Genomic DNA, 14,102 nt, shown 5'->3' with positions numbered 1-14,102 from the left:
AGACGATGGATAATCACATGATCCTGATGAGCCTCACCTCTCCTTCCCTGACCCTAACTTTCCCGTTGCACTGTGGGTAGGGAGACTTCTGGAAGCTCCCAAAGACCTGTTGAGCCTCAGCTAAGGACCAGTAGATTCAGAAGACCAACGGGGACAAATCTTACAGTGCAGCATTAATGCATCTGTCCTGCCCCATGGAGGAACAGGGTCCCAGGACTGTAGATCTCTCCCAATCCAGGCATCCAGAGAGCAGGCAGAAAGGGAAGCAGTCAGGTGTGTTATCCCATGACAGCCAGATACTAGAGAGTTTTCTATCACTGTGAACAGAGGGACACCATGACCAAGGCAACTTATAGGAGAAAGAGCCTACTGGGGATGTACAGTTGCAGAGGGGGAGACATGGCCACCGTGGCAGGGAGCATGGGAGCAGGCAGCGAGGCATGACACTGGAGTAGTAACAGAGCTCATGTCTCATCCACAGTCCTGAGGCAGAGAGAGTGGGGATGGGGGGGGGGGGGAGACAGAGATGGAGGGGGGAGAGGGAGAGCTAACTGGGTTTGGTGTCAGTTTCTGAAACCTCAAGACCTGATCCTAGTGACATACCTTTTCCACAAGAACTCAAACCTTCAAATCTTTTCCAAACAGTTGCAACAACTGGGGACCCAAGCATTCAAACATGGTCCCGGGGGACCGTTCTCATCCAAACTACCATATCATGTAACAGTCACCACGGAGCTAAACTACAAATGGGATTTTACACTGGTGAAGAGGAAGAATGCCGGGGTTCTCTGGCAAAAAGAGCAGGGGCAGAGCCCGACCCACCGGACTCTCCCTGGGGCTGAACGATGATGAGTGTCGCCACTCAGCCCCCCTTCCCTTGGCACCAGGGAGAAACACACCCACTGAGTTGGGAGTCTGTCAAAGCAGGATCTCATTTAATAGTACCAAGCAGGGACTTATATAGGGTTGTGATGGGGATGGAGAAACTTGGGATGGGCCAAGGCAGAGCAAGGAACAAGGGCCAATAATATTCTGCCACATTAGCAGTGGCTGGGCAGAGGTGGGCCTAGGTCGGGTAACCAGAGACAGGTCTCTAAACTCTAGCTAGGCTCAGGAAGTGACAGTGGGCCTCATGAGGCCCAACAGAAGAAACCAAGTTGTCCGTTCTCTTATTAACACGGTTGGCTTAAAATTATTTTCTGCAAATGAAATTTTTGCTTATATGTTTTGAACTTTATAAAGGGTGCAGAATCATGATAGAGACCTTGAAGTGATGCAGAAAAGCACAGCAAAACACAAATTTAGCAGTAATCCTGTCACTCTAATGGCCATCTTTCTTGTTTGTTCTCTGTGCTCGTAGATAATGCATTTGGTATGACAATAAGCAACTTATCACTCTCTCATCTACATTAGTGGAAAATTTCTATGACGAATTCTCTTCCACCTACCCAAATGCCTAAAATATTTAAGAAACTTAAGTGCCATGTCAAACTATTATTTTATACATGGTTCTCTATCTGTTCAGTTCACGTTTGTGCATTTTTGCCTTTGTTCTGTGAGGTTCTTAAGGAAATCCTCAGATCTTTTAAGAGAAGGCTAGATGCTAAGGGTCAGAATCTGGTGTATAAAACAAGATTCTAGAGTTCAATCCACTAGAAACCTGAAATGCCTACCGAGGATGGTTATCAGGTAAGTACCACTTCCTCTCTGGCTCTAGGCTGCCCTCTCGTGGTGGAGAGAGGCAACCAAAGTTGTTGCTAGCAACCTCCAATTAAGTTTGTCTTTTCCTTCTATCTTGTATTGAAGGAAAAAAGCTATGCAACGAGGAAGGGCTTGTGTGACCAAACTTTCCCTGGGAAGATGCGATGTATTTGTTTGCTCACCCCAGATAGGGATTATCTTAGATTGGAGACACTATGACTATGGCAACTATTAAAAGGAAAACATTTAATTAAGGCTTATAGTTTCAGAGGTTTAGTCCATTATCATCTTGGTGGGGAGCAAGGCAGCATGCAGGCAGATGTGTTGCTGGCTACATTTTGGCTTGCAGGAAACAGGAAGTCAATTGACTTGCTGGGAACTATCCTGGGCATAGAAAACCTCAAAGTCCACCCCCACAGTGACATACTTCCTCCAACAAGGCCATGCCCACTCCAGCAAAGCTATTCCTCCTAATAGTGCTACTCCCAATGTGATTATAGGGGTCAATTACATTTAAAATATCACAGGGATCCCATAAGAGACCAAAGTGCAGACAGCATCAAAATCCAAGTTGGTGAAACAATGAGTTTTATTGGTGTTACAGGAGATGGATGAGGGATTATTTACAGGTACAGAAATGACTCAAGGACAGCTACATCACCAAATCCCACCCCAGCAACACAGGTAACAGTTCACAAAGTTGGGAAACCTGGAGCACAGGCAGCTTAACCTGTTGGCGAGTGTACTTTCCATGTGCCCCATTTGGTCGAAACCTTTTCCTCATAGCTCAGCTAGATGCTTCTTCCTGGCAGCTGGTTTGGTCTCCCTCTTAGCAGGTTGGCTTGTGTGTGGCTCTTCTTCTGCAGCTGAGTTTGCTCATCTGGAAGGGACTCTCATCTTTTACTGTTTACTCTGGCAGGGAGGGGCCTGGTGGATTCAGTTTCAGGGACTTCCTGAAGCTATTTTTAGTTCTTTACCTTTCCATTTAAGGAGCTTCCTGCAGGATGGAATGTTTCAATGAAGGAGGCTATGCTGTAAGACAATGGTCTGTACCTTGTCACTTGTATTTTAAATAAATGCTGATTGGCCAGTAGGCAGGGAGGAAGTATAGGTGGGGTGACTAAGCAGGAAGTAGAGGGGAGGCAACAAGAATTCTGGGAAGAGGGAAGTTTCAGTCTGCAGTCATAACTCAGACACAGAGGAAGCCAGACACAGAGCAAGCAAGATGTATCTGCCTCGCCAAAAAAAGGTACCAAGCCACTTGGCTAACACAGACAAGAATTATGGGATAATATAAGTTATAAGAGTTAATAAGAAAAATCTGAGCTAATAGGTCAATCAGTTTATAATTAATGTAGGCCTCTGTGTTTCTTTGGGACTACAGGACTGGGTGGAACAGACACCTTTGTCAACAAGGCTACTGTTATACAACAGGGCTTTATTGAAATGCTGAGTCTCATGAAAAAACATTGCCAAGAATGAGGAGAACCCATCCCCTTTTGCCCCCACTCCCTGGCATCTGTCCTCCTCCCACACACATTATATGGTTCTTTTGCAGTACCTCATTTCCGCTCCCAATAGACATGTGAATTAACTCTGTGATCCATACCTGGGAATATTTTGGTGAATGACTTTGTGTGTCTATCTCAATGCATTAGTGTTCCAGTCAGGGTTCTCTAGAGTAACAGAACCTACAGAGTGAATTTCTCTTTATATATAAATGGGATGTATTAGAATGACTTACAGGCTTTGGTACAACTATTCAAACAATGGCTGCCTCTGAACAAAAGGTTCAAGAATCCAGTAGTTGTTCAGTCTACAAGACTGGATATCTCAGTTGGTCTTCAGTATACACTGCAATCCTGAATAAGTAAGCTCTAATGCCAGCGAAGTAATGGGCATGCTAGTGAGGGCAAGCACAAGTAGGCAAGAATGAGGCTTCCTTTTTCCATGTCTTTCTGTCTGCCATGAAAATATGAGCCCAAGATTAGAGGTGGATTTTCCCACTTCAAAGATCCAGATTAGATTTGGATCTTTCCACTTCAAAGGATTTAATTAAGCAAAATCCCTCACAGGTGTGCCTAGCCATTTGTGGATTTTAGTTAATTCCAGTTGTAGTTAAGTTGGAAACCGAAATAGCCATTGTAATTATAAAGCTCTCTCTTTCCATTTACTTCCTGGGCTCTCACAACTCCTGTTCTGGAAGAAATGCGGCCATAGACACTGACTGGAAGATATTTTACTAGAGAGAATTCTGTAAGTGTGGGCTTCATGGCCAGGAAAAAGTAATGGATGACACAAAGCAGAAAAAGACTCTTTCTCTCACTTCCACCATAAAGCTCCACCTTCAAGGTTCTCTACTTGTGGAGGGAGCAGGTGAGAAGGAGGAGGGAAAGGAGGAGGAGGAGATGGAAACAGTGACCTCTTGGCAGCAGAAACTTTCAGAACAAAGGTGTAAGCAGCCAATCCCATGAACGGGAGAAGGATGTCATAATACCACGTGTGAACTCCCATAAACACCCATGGGAATGAAAAAAGTGATCCCAGAGAGCACTCTTAATGTGATGATCTCAGCATCCAGTGCTGAGCTGGGGAAACAAGGGAAACACCCACTATGTGGTAAGTGCCTGTTCGTGCTAGTACCTCATGGGAACTGTAGAATAATTTTGTGAGGTAAGACCACTAACATTCTAATTGTAGGGGAGATGGGCTACAGCATCACAGAGAGGTTCAGTAACCTAATCTTTCTAACTGGTGCCAGAGTATAGATTTGCAAAGGTAATAACAGAACCCTGCCCCAACCCTTATGAGGTCTTTTTTTACCACCTGATTGGCTGTTACCTCTGTGGATGAGCTGTCTTTTCTCTTTCTCAAGAGATTTCTCTTTTTCAAACTGAATCTTTATTAATTTTGATGGTATCCATAACTTTTCTTCTCCTGTTGAAACAAGAGCAAAACCCCTTCTCCAAAATAGCACATCTCCTGACTTCCATTGTAAGGTCAACACATCCTTGAATTACACTGGCTGATTTAATTCAGAAGACTTTTCTATTATCCGATGTCTCTCTGTTGCTGTTGTCCCTTTCTTATTAGTGTTAAGAAAATTCAAGGTTAATAAAACATTATGTAACCTATTTCTGGGGGTATTTTCCATCCCTTTCTGTTTGTTTAACATATTCTTTATAGTTTGATTTGATCTTTCTATAATTATCTGACTTGTAAGGTTATTTGGTAAACTTGTAATATGCTTTATATTACAATACGCAAAAAACTGTTTCATTTTCTTAGAGACATATGCTGGACCATTACCTGTCTTTATTTGTGCAGGTATACCCCTGATGGCCCTAACTTCTAATAAATGTGTGTTTACTGAATCAGCCTTTTCTGAGCTCAAAGCAGTTGCCCATTGAAAACCTGAATAAGTGTCATTGGTGTGGTGTAAATTAAAATATGTTTTAATTTTCCAAATTCTGCAAAGTAGAACACATCCATCTGCCAGATTTCATTCCTTTGAGTACCCTTTGGGTTACTCCCTGCAGGTAGCAGTGTTTGGTTATAGAAAGAGCAAGTAGGACATCTCTTTATAATCTTCTTAGCTTGTTGCCATGTAATGGAAAATTCTTACTTTAAACCTTTGCTATTGACATGATGTTCCTTATGAAATTCTGAGGCCTTCAATACATTTCCAATCAATAACTGACCAATTTCTGCATTACCTTGTGCCAGAGGACCTGGCAGATCCATATGAGATTAAATGAGTGTTATGTATATATGTGAGAGAGAATATTCCTGATTATATCTTGAACTTGTATGAATAATAAAGTCAATTCTATATCATCTAGTATAAATTCAGTGGTTTCACTATGCAAAAAACCTCTTTCTGAATATTATGAATCAGTAACTATATTAAAAAATTCTTTAAAATCCCTTAGCACCATGAGAAGAACACATAATTCTGCCTTTTGGACAGAATTATATGGGCTTTGTTCCACCTTACTTAAATCTTCTGATTTGTAACCTGCCTTTTCTGATTGATGATTTGCATCAGTATAGAATGTACAGGCTCCAGTTATTGGTGTGTCTCGTACAATGTGGGGATGGATCCAAGTGGTTCTCTTTATAAGGTTAATTCTGTCACTTTTGGGATAATTGCTACTAATCTCTCCTAAAAAATTATCACAAGCTCTTTGCCAAGGTTCATTGTCTTCCCATAATTTTTTAATTTCATCAGAAGTAAAAGGCACTATAATCTCTGCGGGGTCTATACCTGCTAGTTGACAAAGTCTCAATTTTCCTTTTATATTTAACTCAGAGATTTTTCCACATAAATTTTTAATTTTTTGCTTGGTTTATGCAGTAAAAAGGCCCATTCTAAGATAATACCTTCCCTTTGCATTAAAATTCCTGTGGGGAAATTCTGGAATGACTAGAATGCAATTAAGATTTGTATTCACTCTATCCACATGTGCCTCCTGTAATTTTTCTTCAATGACAATCAATTCCTTTTCTGCTTTAGCTGTTAATTCTCTGGGACTATTTAAGTCTTTGATACCATTTAAGATTTTGTTTAAAAGAACTATTAGATTAGGTATTATCCCAACAGCTGGTTGTAGACCAGAAATGTCTCCTGACAATGTTTGAAAGTCATTAAGGGTCTGCAATCAATCTCTTCTAATTTGTGCCTTTTGTGTCTAATTTTCTATAAACCTATTTTATAACCTATGTATTTGACAGAATCTCCTCTCTGTATTTTTTCAGGAGCAATTTGTAATCCCCATTTTGGCAAAATTTTCTTTACTTCTTCAAACATTCTTTCTAAAGTATTTATGTTTGAATCAGACAGCAAAATGTTCTCCATGTAATGGTAAATTATAAATTTAGAAAAATTTTTATGTATTATTTCCAATAGCTGACTTACAAAGTATTGGTATAGGGTGGGCCTATTGAGCATTCCTGCGAAAAGACGATCCATTAGTATTTCCTAGTAGGTTGAGAATTATTATAAGTAGGCATTGTGAAGGCCAATTTTTCTCTGTTCTTTTCTTGTAAAAACATAGTGAAGAAACAATCTTTTAAATCAATAAGTATAAGAGGTCATCTTTTGGTAATAGAGAAGGCAAAGGAATTCCAGATTGTAGAGGGCCCATAGGTTGAATTACCTTTTTGATAGCTCTTAGATCTGTTACCATTCTCCATTCATCAGATTTCGTTTTAACAACAAATGCGGGAGAATTCCAAGGGCTCTGGTTGATTCTTCAATATGGTGAGCATCTAGTTGTTCCTGTACCAGATGTTCTAAAGCCTGCAGTTTATCTTCCGTCAATGGTCACTGTTTAAGCTATATTGGTTTCTCAGTTAACCATTTTAAAGGTAGGGCCCTTGGTATCTCTAAAGGTTTGCAAGTTGCTTTGTGTTCTTGTACACCTTGAATGGCTGGTGACCTTTGTGTATAGTACCTTATAATATTCTTCCCAGAATGTTAATCTGGGTATTCCATTGCTGCAGCAGGTCATGACCCCATAAATTCACTGCAATAATAGCCACATATGTCCTCAGGTTTCCTCTCTGTCCTTCTGGACCTGTGCATTCAACCCATCCTGTGCTTTGTTTCATTTGAGATAGGGTTTCAATTCCTAATAATTGAACATCTGTCTCTTGAAGAGGCTAATTTGGATGCCAAGATTCTGGGGTGATGATACTCACATCTGCACCTGCGTCTATCAACCCACAATTACAATGCCATTGATATGTACTCTTAGCTTTGGTCTTTGATCATTTCAGAAGTCTGCCAGCATATATGTTTCCTATTTACTATTGAAATTTTTGATTTGTCCTTCATGTTTATTCCATCATCCAGAAAAGTATGGACTTTTACAGAAGGCTCTGGATTTTTTAATGTTCCTAGTGAGACATGTCCTCCACAGTGACTGGGAATGACTGGAGGACCACTTTTGGCTTGGGGGCCAAAAGTTTCCTGATGGTATTAGGTTGCCTTGTCTGTTTTTTATTGATCTACATTCATTGGTCCAATGTTGGCTTATGCCATACCTTCTACATATACCTGAAGGCTTATTCTTGCCATTCCCAGAGAAGATATTATTCCTAGGAATTTCTTATCTACAATCCCTTCTCAGATGTCCAATTCTACCACAATTAAAACATTTGGCATTTTGATGTCTCTTCATTCCTTTGGAAATTGCTTCTCCTACCCAAGATCCAGTATTATAGTCAAATGTCTCAATGTTCATTCTATGCAGGATCCATCTATTCATTGGTGCTGATTTAAGCTTTAAAGGCCCAAGTATCTTTTTGAATTCTAAGTTGTCATTTTCAAAAGTCAGAGTCAGAGTACTCGTCTAGCAAATCATGAGTAGATCCTAGATACTGGGTGTTGGAATTTTGCTTGCTTTGGTTGTGACTGTGCCCTGATTTTTCTCTCTTGAAGTAAGAACATATTTTACTGAAGCCCACAGTTGAAAGGCTTTGAAGTTTGAAAGACCTTGAATTTTAAAAGATTGGCTATTAAAATTTCAATGTGTTTGAATTTATAAAGACTGTGGGACTTTTAAAGTTATTTCCGTTGTTAATATGAGATCTTTCTTTGGGGTAAATAAGAAAGGAAGGGTTGTGGTTTATTAGGGATGTGTTCATTAGTTTAAACGTTCTAGACATTATATGCAGAGTCTTTTCTAGTGCCTATAAAATAAGATTTAAAAAAGTGATGTATATGGGGGCTGGAGAGATGGCTCAGTGGTTAAGAGCACTGGTTGCTCTTCCAGAGGTCCTGAGTTCAATTCTCAGCAACCAATGGTGGCTCACAACCATCTGTAATGAGATCTGGCGCCCTCTTCTGGCATGCAGACATACATGGAGGCAGAATGTTGTATACATAATAAATAAATAAAATCTTTAAAAAAAAGTGATGTATATGTACATGTATCTGTGTAAGCACATATGTATGAATGCAGTGGTATTGACTTCCTTGGAGTTAGGATTATAGGCATTTGTGAACTTCCCAGTGTGGGTACCCAGAACTGAACTCAGGTCCCCTGAAAGTTCAGTATACACTCTTAATCCTGAGCTTTTTCTGCAGCCAGTTCTTTTTCCAGTGTCTTTTGTGAAACAATTTTGCCCAATAAACCTTACCTGCAATCTATACATTTTAAATTTTTTCCAGTGATGAGGATCAATATATGGTATCTCATATATGCTATGCAAATTCTGTGCCACTGAGACCTAGCAGCAGCCCTCTGATACTTTTGATTGCCCTATCCTACTTTGGCTAAACTTTCCTACATGTGGGAGTTATTCGGGCAGTGATAGGTTTGGGTGCTATGATTTTCTTCATGGAGATGATCCTTTTGAAGATTAATGGAAACTGTGCTAGTAAGTTTTTGGAATTAGTGTGTTTTGACCAGGACTCTAGGGAACATCAGATCCAGGAGACCTTCAGTAGAGTCAGTTTAGCTCCTGACTTTGGCCCTCAGGTCTGGTTTCTGGGAACTCTTCCAGGGATTCTCTTTCCTCTTGGCATTTGCTTTTTTGTTGAAAGACGTCAGAGGAACTTTACTTTTTTTAACAAATGGACGCAAACAGGAAAGATGGAGATCTGGAATTTTCCTTCACTCTCATGTGGCCTGGGTTGTGACTCAGCAGCCAGCCATGCAGCAGGGTCTAAGGGCTCAAACATCTGACCATCTTCATACTTAGATCATGAGTTTTAACACTGCCTGAAAATGTCATTTATCAGCCTTTCTTTGCTGACAGGCATCTTCTGATACCCACAGTTTTAATTGATTTAAGCCATTTCTGTAGTAATGAGGAGCGGGATGCGTCCCGCTGCCCAGCTAGCTTACATCCGAAATAATCATATGGAAATTGTATTAATCAACAACACTGCCCAGCCCATTAGCTCTAGCCTCTTATGGGCTAACTCTCACATCTTGATGAACCCATTTCCATTAATGTGTATCACCACTTGACTGTGGCTTCTCGGCATGAGTCTAACCAGCGTCCGTCTAGGGCAGGAGAATCATGGCATCTGCCACACTTCCCTTCTTCCCAGCATCCTGTTCTATCTATTAGGCCCACCTAAAGGCTGCCCTATCAAAAGGCCAAGGCAGTCTCTTTATTTAACCAATGAAAGCAACAAAAATACGGAAGGACCTCCTACCCCACATTTCTTTCTCTCACTCGCCTTTTATGTTTTATGACAGGTTTTCATGTAGCCCAGGTAGGCTTTGTACCCCAACTACTATGTAGCCAAGGATGACACACTGCTTTTGATTCTCCTGTCTCTCCTTTCTGAGTGCTGGGATTACAAGTGTGCACCATCATGCCCGGTTTATAGATTAGTGGGTTCCAAACAGGAGTCTTTATGCATGGCTGGCAAGCATCCCACCAACTCAGTTACCTCTCCAGCTCTTATTTCATTCTCACATTCTAAAAATATGTGTTATCACAAATCTTACATGTTTTTACTCCCCAAATTATTTGCCCACAGGAAGAAAAAGAAAATATACTTTCCTATAGGACAGTGGATCATGACCTTTTGGGGAGCGTTGAATGACCCTTTCACAGGGGTTGCATATCCTGCATATCAGATATTTACATTATGATTCATAATTACATTATGAAGTATTAATGAAAATAATTTTAGAGTTGGGGGTCTCCACAACATGAGAAACTGTACTAAAGCATCTCAGCATTAGGAAGGTTGAGGACCACTGCTCTAGGATAGGATTCAACCTTTTGATAAAATATTTATAATCTACATAAAAATATAAGAATGAGATTAATCAGTGCTTATTAGTCAAAGGATGTTTTCACTAGCAGATAATTTTGTCTCACTGGAAGAACATTGATTTATGGACTTCATCATTTATATTGTGAAAGCTTTATCGTTAAAGGACCAAGCATGAATATTTAAAGCTTCCTGTTTGGGATTATAAATGTTTAGAGAGTTAATGTAAGCTGGTAGTATAAAAATGCGTGAGGGAGCTTAAAAGATTGTGAATAATACTACCCATTTGAAAGCTCCAGGAAGGCTTCCTTTCATCAATGGGGCAGGAACAAGGCTGTAATTAACCTGGAGCCAATGGACTCTTACAGAATCCTGTTCGTGATCAGGGTTATTTGGCTTCCTCTGTTAGACTGTCAGGCATGTCTGGAATGGAACTGGCTCTTGAGACAGACCTGAGAACCATCTCTCAATTCTCTGACCATGGCCTCTGCTCATTAGCCTTGCTGAACCTTAGTTGTTTCTTCATCTGTAATGTGAGAGTTTGGAAAGCATCAATCACTTGGAAGTGTGAGAACTGAATGAAATCGTACATGGAAGCTTAGCCCCTTCCCAACACAGGTTAGATAGGTCAAGTAATTCACCTATTATGGGAAACTAAGCCTTCTAAACTATGTCCCTGAGTGAGGCAGCAAATGAACATGTTTTGAGGGGTGGGCGAAGTGTTCCTTTCTTGGCTCTTTGGGAGTGGCCTTTATCTATGTCACTTAAAAAAAGGCTTTGTTTGGGAATGTACTTACTCATATCTTCAATTTGTCCCTAATAAATGGAAGATGGGAGTCATTTAGTCCCCTTCCTCACTGTTGAGTCTGTCTTTCTAGCCTTCTGGAATCCAGACTGCCTATGTGCCCCTCCCTGAGCCTCTTGGACGGTTCCTCTAATCTCTCCTTACTTAGGCACAAGTGAATGCTCACACCTACCCTCATGCTCTTGCATGCGTCTTGCTCCTGGTCTGTGATGTGGTGTGTTCCCTGCACCAGGAATGTTACCGTAATCATTGCATACCTCCTGCATGCTCAGGACAAAATCCCTCACTTCTCTGTCACAGAAGCCACGAGAAGTAGGCAGTCGAGGTTGAGAGCTAGCAAGCCCAAGAACAAGGAAGGGAGGAAAACAGCGGTTTTTTTTTTTTTTTAGCTCACCTGTGAGAGCTAGGCAAGCTTGGCTGGAATTCACATACATAATGGTACCACCTAGAGAGAGGTTAGAAAGGTTGCCTCAGTGAAGGGATTCAACTCCCCTACAACACCGTGCCTTTCAGATGGGGCATTGACAGTGATCTCGAAGCACTGCCTGAAAAAGGGAAGAGGGTGGGAGCTTAGCCATAATACTTTACAGTGTTCAATCCCCGGACAAATAAAACTCTGTGACTGTGACAAGTTTTGTGGCTGTCATGGCCAGCACGTGTAAGTGCAGAGTCAATGGTTACGAAGGCATGTGGCTGAGGGTGTCCACGGAACCTAAGGAAATAGTAGATAATAATAAGCATCTCACTTCTGGCCTTTGGCTTGGGTGATATTGAGGCAGCTGAGAGATCCCAGGTTTGGGTGGTTTTTAGTGGAAATCGTCATGTGTTGCTTGATGGAGGGTTACATTTAGAGAAATCGGTTGCTAGGCAATTTTATCACTGTACAAACATCTTGATGTATACCCACAAACCTAGAAGGAACACCCTGCCATATGCCTAAGCCATGTGGGCAGCCTATTGCTCCAGGCTATGGATCTGCACAGCACACTCATTTAGAAAATATCTGAACGTCTCTAAACAGAGTGTTCACAGTAAAAGTGTGTTATAAAAGATGAAAAACTGGTATACTTGTCTGAAGGCGTAAGTCATAAACAATGCCACACCGGTTTGGAATTATGATTAATAGGGTGGTATTTATTTATAGGGGAAAAAACTTACAGATCACTGTCAGCCCTCTGCGCAACCAGGAAGAGAGTCTAGTCGCCGGTGGAGCAGGAAATGGAGAGAGGAAAGGGAAGTGGCCGCTTTTTTAAAGAGAGAGAGACCACGCCCCAATGGGCTGGTATCTCAGCAGCTATAGGCTGGAGGAACGGGAGGACCTCCCGCAACACCTCCCCCTTTTGTTTAAATAAGAGAGTTCTAAACCTACTATGAAATTATATACAATAAGTACAAATATCCTATTCTAACTAGCTTAGGTCTTGTATAATAAATAACTTGGCCAAGTCATGAGAGAAAGTAACTACATTTATGTAGTCTTCAACCCCATCAAAGATCTGAGAAGGGAAATAATGTTACCTGGGTAATCAGGAAGTTCAGTAAAACAACTTCCAAAGCATGCAACAAATCACAGAGACAACTAGCTACCTGGGCAATCACCAAAAGTCACGTTAGCAGCGTTGAAGCAACCAACTTTGGCTAAGGCCTAACATAACTGACATACCATTTTCAAAGGCAAGCAACTTTTCAAAACTATCTTACCCTGTCTTGGCAGGATATGACAGTCCTGTTTTATCCATTATGCACGCTCTGTATCTTTGTCAGTGGTTGAGGTATGGGCATTTCTTTGCCCCAAGGCCAGTTCTGCCAAAAAGAAAGGCTCCAGGTGGAGTGTCTTTGGTGCTCAACATTCTCTCGGGAATAGAGTGGTGTTGCCAGGAGCAATTGTGTCTCACTACCACAAAACTCTGAGTTAGATTAAAGGCCATTTTCTACAGCTCTTTGAAGAAGTTGAAGATTATCTATCTATACTGAGTATAATCTCTATATATCTAAAGAACCTGATTAGTCTAATTATAAATGACAAACTTAGATGACTATTAGTCTATATAATTCTCAATATCTATCTAACTTAAGGACTAAGACAATAAACGACTGTGTATCTAACTTAAAGACTAAGACAATAAATGACTGTGAAACAAATGAGGACAATGACCTCCAAATATAAACAATGTACAAATATACATTGCAGTAGGTAAATATATATCAATACACAAACATTATATAAGTATCTTAATCTGAGGTAGAAATGTACACTGCAATATGGTAAATATATACAATATATATATCAATACAATATATGTCAACACATAAAAATGTTTTAAACAGAGGTAGAAACATGCATGCATACAATAGTCAATATAATTTAACTTTGTATCAATATACAAGAATCTATACCAATATATTTGTCTAAAAATAGTAACTCACAATTACAAATCTATTATCCCATCATCCCTCTTTTTTTTTTCAAAATGATCCTTGAGCTTATAAAATTCCTCCCCCAACCCTCAATCGTATACTAATTATAATCAACCCCTAAATGATGTCCCTAAACCCAAGGGCAAACTTTACTGGGAGAGGGGACGTCGTCCTTTAGAATTACTTCCAGCTGTCATGGGGGCGACGTTCTTTCTGGGGGATCCTGTGAAAGTAAAATGATGGTTAAATTTCAAGATCAGTGTCTTTTAAAATTGCCAATAGTCTCTGAGTATTTTGTGCAGGTCTGGCCAAAATGTTGTATAAGATGTGCATCATTTCAGCTAACCAAGTTGGAACTGTCTTGTGCAGCTGGTACCCAAAGCAGGTCTTGTAGTAGCGCTATCAGTATCATGACATCATATCAACCAGGTGGTT

This window comes from Microtus pennsylvanicus, chromosome 10 (genome assembly GCF_037038515.1).
Source record: "Microtus pennsylvanicus isolate mMicPen1 chromosome 10, mMicPen1.hap1, whole genome shotgun sequence".
Taxonomy (NCBI): Eukaryota; Metazoa; Chordata; class Mammalia; order Rodentia; family Cricetidae; genus Microtus; species Microtus pennsylvanicus.
The sequence above is the reverse complement of the archived record's forward strand: the minus strand, read 5'-3'. Positions refer to the sequence as shown.